The 8130-nt window shown below is 50.1% G+C and overlaps 1 non-coding gene across 1 annotated transcript; it reads right to left on the bottom strand.

Moving 5' to 3' along the window:
* Positions 1 to 2805: 2805 nt before the first annotated feature.
* Positions 2806 to 2960, bottom strand: LOC143175649 (5.8S ribosomal RNA). Its single transcript, XR_013000351.1, has one exon. It is a non-coding gene; the product is annotated as a 5.8S ribosomal RNA (ribosomal RNA).
* Positions 2961 to 8130: the final 5170 nt, after the last annotated feature.

The raw sequence follows: 8130 nt of genomic DNA, 5'->3' as shown, positions 1-8130 counted from the left end.
ATTCGAAAATGGATTGGTTGCGGCCCGATACCGTCAGAGTACCGTCGCGCAGCCGGCCGGGCCGCCGAGGGTCTGTCGCGTGCGCCAAAGGCGACGCGGCAGGCAACCACTCGGGCCGTAGACCGACACGCAACGGGTCGCGACGTTCTACTAAGGGAGAAGTGCACGACTACGTTGCCGGAACATTTAGGCCGAAGGCGGTGTACCCTCGCGCATTGGAACCACGAAGGTCCATACGCGGGGTATCTGCGCGCCAACGGAAGCCAGCCTCGTCGACGATGAATCTCCCCATTCGATCTTTTGGGTTTCTCAGGTTTACCCCTGAACGGTTTCACGTACTCTTGAACTCTCTCTTCAAAGTTCTTTTCAACTTTCCCTCACGGTACTTGTTCGCTATCGGTCTCGTGGTCATATTTAGCCTTAGATGGAGTTTACCACCCACTTAGGGCTGCACTCTCAAGCAACCCGACTCTAAGGAAAGGTCCTCCCGAAACGCGTACCGGTCGCTACGGGCCTGGCACCCTCTACGGGTAAATGGCCCCATTCAAGATGGACTTGGACGCGGTTCGACGTCACGGGATAAATGGACCCTCCTGAACACTACATTTCCCTACGGCGGAACCGCGGGATTCAGTGCTGGGCTAATTCCTGTTCGCTCGCAGCTACTAAGGAAATCCTTGTTAGTTTCTTTTCCTCCGCTTAGTAATATGCTTAAATTCAGCGGGTAATCTCGCCTACTCTGAGGTCGTCGTGAACGTGAATTGTATGAAAATTCAATCGAATTTCATAAAAATCGCTCAAAGGCAAAAAAAACAAAGTCTAGAGGAGAGTGCGTTCGAACACAACAATATTCATATTATAACGTATATAAATGATAAATATACCGCGACACGCGCGACTCCGTATCGTCGCGAAAAATCGTTCGCGAACGCGTCTTATGCGCCTCACCAGTGGTCTCTGCTGCGTCGCGTGTCTATATTCTCTTTTTACACTCTTCTCCTTCTTCTATCACATTTTACTCGATCGCGAAAAAGACTCTCGCTAGACGATCTCGCGCTCCGGTTAACTTTAACGCCCGTCCGAGAAGAATTTTCGGGGACTGGACGACCGAAGCGGATCTCGCGCGGTCTCGCGATCGACAGTGAAGAGAAGTGCAGAAGAGGAAAAGAAGACACGACAAACACACACCATGGGGCGACCGACGCGTTCGTTTCAACGCTTTCGCACAAAGTCGGCGGCGGTTATATATTTATATCATTATATTCCGGCGGACGGGACGCGACGTTCGAAAGCCTCGCCAAAGAGGAGCTCCTGCCTCTTCCTCTCTCTTTTCTACGAGAAAAGATAAACGTATTTTACGGGGATACGGAAACGTTACCACGTGGTGTCACACACGATCGTCCGTCTCTTCTCTATAGCAGAAACCGATAAAAATACACCTCCCGAAAGAGAGTATATGGTGATTCTTTTTATATATATATATATATTTCGAAATACAACTGAACGTGGCGGAAGCGCACGGTGGTGGTCCAGCGAGGACACGCGACGACGGGGAATAAGAACTATTCGACCCGTTACGAATACGCATGCTCGTCCCGCACGATTTTAACACACACCGTGTTTTTCTCCAGTCGTCAAAGCGTTCGTGCGTCGAATTCGAAAAATAAAAAAAAAAGAAAAACACCTTTTCTCTCTCTCGGGGTAAAAGAGTCGATGTGTATTGTGTATAAAGGTTCTGCGAGAAGTCTCGTTTTGACGTGTGTTCCGCCGATAACGACGATCCTCCGAAACGGGGATACAGAAACGTTACACCTCACAACACGATCTCCGTCTCTTCTCTATAGCAGAAACCGATAAAAATACACCTCCCGAAAGAGAGTATATGGTGATTCTTTTTATATATATATATTTCGAAATTCAACTGAACGTGGCGGAAGCGCACGGTGGTGGTCCAGCGAGGACACGCGACGACGGGGAATAAGAACTATTCGACCCGTTACGAATACGCATGCTCGTCCCGCACGATTTTAACACACACCGTGTTTTTCTCCAGTCGTCAAAGCGTTCGTGCGTCGAATTCGAAAAATAAAAAAAAGAAATACACCTTTTCTCTCTCTCTCGGGGTAAAAAGAGTCGATGTGTATTGTGTATAAAGGTTCTGCTGCGAGAAGTCTCGTTTTGCCGTGTGTTTCGGTAACGACGATCCTCCGAAACGTACATCTCATTCGTAAGAGAGGAAGAAAACAATCTCCCTGGGGCCAGTCGGTAATATACCGACATACGACGTGTCGTGCACATCCGTCTCACGCACGGTATACAAAATATGAATAAAACGTGTGTAGTCTCTCTCTCTCTCGACTTCTTAATATTTTCTTTCACCTCTGACGCATCATTTCAGGTGACGTCGGGAGCGCGGGAAAAAAAATTTTTCTAAACACACGAAACCGTTCATCTCACGAACAGCCGAAAAAGTTGTCGCTCAGATCCATATCGCAGTGGAGCGGTATCCGCGGGCGGTCGTAATTGAACGACGCACGACGCCGCGAACACTCACGCGAGTCCATACAAACGATTCCGATCGTTTTGCAACAACTAGAACGTACACTGTCCGTGAAATTCACAGAATTTTCGCGTGTCCGCGACAAACGCCGACGAGACACCCATCGTTCGCTCGTACGTAGCATCCTTCTCTTAACCCGACTCAGAAACGTTCTTTGCGCCCTTCGGTAAAAAAACGTTCGATCCGAAGAGGTGAACGACGGCGGGGATTTGACAGAGCTACGCAAGCAGTGTATGGTACGTAAACGACCCTCAGCCAGGCGTGGTCCAGGAATTGTATCCGTGGACCGCAATGTGCGTTCGAAATGTCGATGTTCATGTGTCCTGCAGTTCACACGTTGACGCGCAATTAGCTGCGTTCTTCATCGACCCACGAGCCAAGTGATCCACCGTTCAGGGTAATCGTATAAATTTTATATTTCACATATATAATTTTATTCTCATTTGTTCGACCTAATATCTCTCTTCTTTCAAAGAGAAGATAAAAGTTGATACCTGAATCTCCGACCAGCGCGCGAAGGAGATTCAGGCGTCGCCTTGGAGACGACACCGAAGCCTTTCGAGACGAAAAACGTTCAAGTAATATGTATATATTTCTCGACGTTCCGGGCGTATAGTGCATTCAAAAACCCGCGAAAGACGCAGAAGACTCGCACGCGTGGAAACGACGGGGATATATTTTGTATCCTACCCGATACTGAATCCATCGCGTGCAGTCGACCCTCGCGTTCTTCCGATCAGACGCATCTATTGTTGCGCGCATGTTTTCGCGTCGCATCGCGCGAAACGTTGCACGAATCGTACCGATCGATCGATTGAAAGCAAATAATGAAAAAAGACTTCACAGCTGGCTCTTTGCCGGTCATTCGTCCCATGTTATCTCTTGCCGCGAAATTGGCGCGCAAGAGTTGGGTGTCAGACGCGCGGCTTTAAAACGAGCTTCACGGCCGGTCCCTTCGTTACCGCTTTCGTTCTTTCTCTCGGAACGACCATGAACGAACACGACGAGCGACGCTACGGCATACACACGTCCACGGATTCGATTAAAAAAACAGACTTCACAGCTGGCTCTTTGCCGGTCATTCGTCCCATATTATCTCTTGCCGCGAAATTGGCGCGCAAGAGTTGGGTGTCAGACGCACGGCTTTAAAACGAGCTTCACGGCCGGTCCTCTCAATTCCGTGTACGGTACACGCAAGATGCGGGTTCCACTTCCAGACTACCCGGTCCCTTCTCTCTACGAGAATCGATAGTAGAAGAACGGCTCGAAAACGCGTCTCAGAGACTAGGGGAAAAGAAGCGGTATGCGAGCGAAACGAAAACGCATTATGGAAACGTCGCGAAACAATGTTCGACGGTTGCTCGGTTCCAATCGTGCGGCCGTTTCAATTTCTCGTGCGCTTCACCGTCCCTCCGTAACTCTGGCCGATCGCGTATACCGAAGAGCCGACACGCGCAAAAACCACAGGCATTGTATACTGTATATATATATGTTACAGTCACAGCCTTCGCGCGTTTTACTCTCCGACGCGGGGTTTCCACGACGAAAGAGAGACAGTTTCGTGGCGGGTGACTCGGCCGAATCGCTACGACGGGTATTTCTATTATAGAACGAATCATCGCCACCCTTTACCAGTGCCCGACGAAGGAATCACAAGGTCATCTGGAGTTTACAATGCCAGCGACGGTAATTCCAACGAAGACCCGATAAGTCAACTCATCGTTCTATTTCTCCCCGTACAGAAAAGCGAATCGACGCTAACGCACCTCGCGCAAGCACGAACGTTCTCTTCGCGTGGATCATCCCATCGTCGAAAGATGTAAAGACGCATTGGAGATCGTGGTCTCTGGCGGGCTCATTGCACGCCCCACTGCATATCTTTCCTCGAATCGAGAATGATTCGTCCACTAAGGCTGCGAAACTACGCGTCGAGGAAACTAGGGGAAAAAAGCGGGATGCGAGCGAAACGACAATACATTATGGAAACGTCGCGAAACAATGTTCGGCGGTTGCTCGTTTCCTCCTGCGGACGTTTCATTGCTCGGGCGCTTCACGTCCCTCCGTAACCTTCGCGCGATCGCGTGCCCCGGAGAGCCGGCAACCGGTGAACCACAGGCGTATAAACTATAGTCTTCTATAGCAAGCCTTCGGCGGTTACTCTCCGACGCGGGGATTCCACGACGAGAGAGAATTTCGTGGCGGGTGACATCGGTCGAAACGCTACGACGGGTATTTCTATTATAGAACGAATCATCGCCACCCTTTACCAGTGCCCGACGAAGGAATCACAAGGTCATCTGGAGTTTACAATGCCAGCGACGGTAATTCCAACGAAGACCCGATAAGTCAACTCATCGTTCTATTTCTCCCCGTACAGACAAGCGAATCAACGCTATCGCACCTCACGCATGCACGAACGTTCTCTTCGCGTGAATCGTCCCATCGTCGAAAGATATAGCCGCTTGGAGATCGTGGCCCATCAAGTTCTTCCGTAACTCCTGCGCGATCGCGTACCCCGGAGAGCAGGCAACCGGTGAACCACAGGCGTATAAACTATAGTCTTCTATAGCAAGCCTTCGCGTTTACTCTACGACGCGGGGATTCCACGACGAGAGAGATTTTCGTGGCGGGTGACACGGCCGAATCGCTACGACGGGTATTTCTATTATAGAACGAATCATCGCCACCCTTTACCAGTGCCCGACGAAGGAATCACAAGGTCATCTGGAGTTTACAATGCCAGCGACGGTAATTCCAACGAAGACCCGATAAGTCAACTCATCGTTCTATTTCTCCCCGTACAGAAAAGCGAATCGGCGCTATCGCACCTCACGCAAGCAGGAATGATCTCTTCGCGTGGATCGTCCCATCGTCGAAAGATGTAAGACGTACAGAAATCGTGGTCCATCACGATTATTCGTAACTCTCCGAGTCGCGTATCTGAGAGTAGGGCAAACGGAGAACCACAGGCATAAATAATACTATATATTTCTTATATAGTTAGCCTTCGCGTTTTACTCTCCGACATGGGGATTCCACGACGAGAGAGAGTTTCGTGGCGGGTGACTCGGCCGAATCGCTACGACGGGTATTTCTATTATAGAACGAATCATCGCCACCCTTTACCAGTGCCCGACGAAGGAATCACAAGGTCATCTGGAGTTTACAATGCCAGCGACGGTAATTCCAACGAAGACCCGATAAGTCAACTCATCGTTCTATTTCTCCCCGTACAGAAAAGCGAATCGACGCTATCGCACCTCGCGCGAGCACGTAACTACTCTTCGCGTGGATCGTCCCATCGTCGAAAGATGTAAGACGCACGGAAATCGTGGCCCATCAACGTTTTTTTGTAACTCTGCCGATCGCGTATCACAGAGCCGAGACGCACATACCACAGGCGTATAATACCGTTTTCTTTCGTATGGTAAGCCTTCGCGTTTACTCTTCGGCGCGGGGTTTCCACGTCGAGAGAGACTTTCGTGGCGGGTGACATCGGTCGAAACGCTACGACGGGTATTACTATTATAGAACGAATCATCGCCACCCTTTACCAGTGCCCGACGAAGGAATCACAAGGTCATCTGGAGTTTACAATGCCAGCGACGGTAATTCCAACGAAGACCCGATAAGTCAACTCAACGTTCTATTTCTCCCCGTACAGAAAAGCGAATCGACGCTGTTGCACCTCACGCAAGCACGAACGTTCTCTTCGCGTGGATCGTCCCATCGTCGAAAGATGTAAGACGCACGGAAATCGTGGCACATCACGTGTTTTCGGAACTCTGTCGACCGCGTATCTCAGAGACGACGCGCGCGAACCACTGGCATATACTATTATATATCGCGTTTTACCCTCCGACGCGGGGATTCCACGACGAGAGAGAGTTTCGTGAGCGGGTTGACTCGGAAGAAACGCTACGACGGGTATTTCTATTATAGAACGCATCATCGCCACCCTTTACCAGTGCCCGACGAAGGAATCACAAGGTCATCTGGAGTTTACAATGCCAGCGACGGTAATTCCAACGAAGACCCGATAAGTCAACTCAACGTTCTATTTCTCCCCGTACAGAAAAGCGAATCGACGCAATCGCACCATACGCGTGCACGTAAACAACTCTTCGCGTGGATCGTCCCATCGTCGAGAGACGTAAGTTTTCATAGTATGAATTCGCGTTTTACTCTCCGACGCGGGGATTCCACGACGAGAGAGAGTTTCGTGAGCGGGTTGACTCGGAAGAAACGCTACGACGGGTATTTCTATTATAGAACGCATCATCGCCACCCTTTACCAGTGCCCGACGAAGGAATCACAAGGTCATCTGGAGTTTACAATGCCAGCGACGGTAATTCCAACGAAGACCCGATAAGTCAACTCAACGTTCTATTGCTCCCCGTACAGAAAAGCGAATCGACGCAATCGCACCATACGCGTGCACGTAACAACTCTTCGCGTGGATCGTCCCATCGTCGAGAGACGTAAGTTTCCATACTATGAATTCGCGTTTTACTCTCCGACGCGGGGATTCCACGACGAGAGAGAGTTTCGTGAGCGGGTTGACTCGGAAGAAACGCTACGACGGGTATTTCTATTATAGAACGCATCATCGCCACCCTTTACCAGTGCCCGACGAAGGAATCACAAGGTCATCTGGAGTTTACAATGCCAGCGACGGTAATTCCAACGAAGACCCGATAAGTCAACTCAACGTTCTATTACTCCCCGTACAGAAAAGCGAATCGACGCAATCGCACCATACGCGTGCACGTAACAACTCTTCGCGTGGGTCGTCCCATCGTCGAGAGACGTAAGTTTCATAGTAAGCCTTCGGCGTTTTACTCTCCGACGCGGGGATTCCACGACGAGAGAGAGAGTTTCGTGAGCGGGTTGACTCGGAAGAAACGCTACGACGGGTATTTCTATTATAGAACGCATCATCGCCACCCTTTACCAGTGCCCGACGAAGGAATCACAAGGTCATCTGGAGTTTACAATGCCAGCGACGGTAATTCCAACGAAGACCCGATAAGTCAACTCAACGTTCTATTTCTCCCCGTACAGAAAAGCGAATCGACGCAATCGCACCATACGCGTGCACGTAAACAACTCTTCGCGTGGATCGTCCCATCGTCGAGAGACGTAAGTTTTCATAGTATGAATTCGCGTTTTACTCTCCGACGCGGGGATTCCACGACGAGAGAGAGTTTCGTGAGCGGGTTGACTCGGAAGAAACGCTACGACGGGTATTTCTATTATAGAACGCATCATCGCCACCCTTTACCAGTGCCCGACGAAGGAATCACAAGGTCATCTGGAGTTTACAATGCCAGCGACGGTAATTCCAACGAAGACCCGATAAGTCAACTCAACGTTCTATTTCTCCCCGTACAGAAAAGCGAATCGACGCAATCGCACCATACGCGTGCACGTAAACAACTCTTCGCGTGGATCGTCCCATCGTCGAGAGACGTAAGTTTTCATAGTATGAATTCGCGTTTTACTCTCCGACGCGGGGATTCCACGACGAGAGAGAGTTTCGTGAGCGGGTTGACTCGGAAGAAACGCT

The sequence above is a fragment of the Nomia melanderi genome, unplaced genomic scaffold (genome assembly GCF_051020985.1).
Source record: "Nomia melanderi isolate GNS246 unplaced genomic scaffold, iyNomMela1 scaffold0150, whole genome shotgun sequence".
NCBI lineage: Eukaryota > Metazoa > Arthropoda > Insecta > Hymenoptera > Halictidae > Nomia > Nomia melanderi.
The sequence above is the reverse complement of the archived record's forward strand: the minus strand, read 5'-3'. Positions and strand labels throughout refer to the sequence as shown.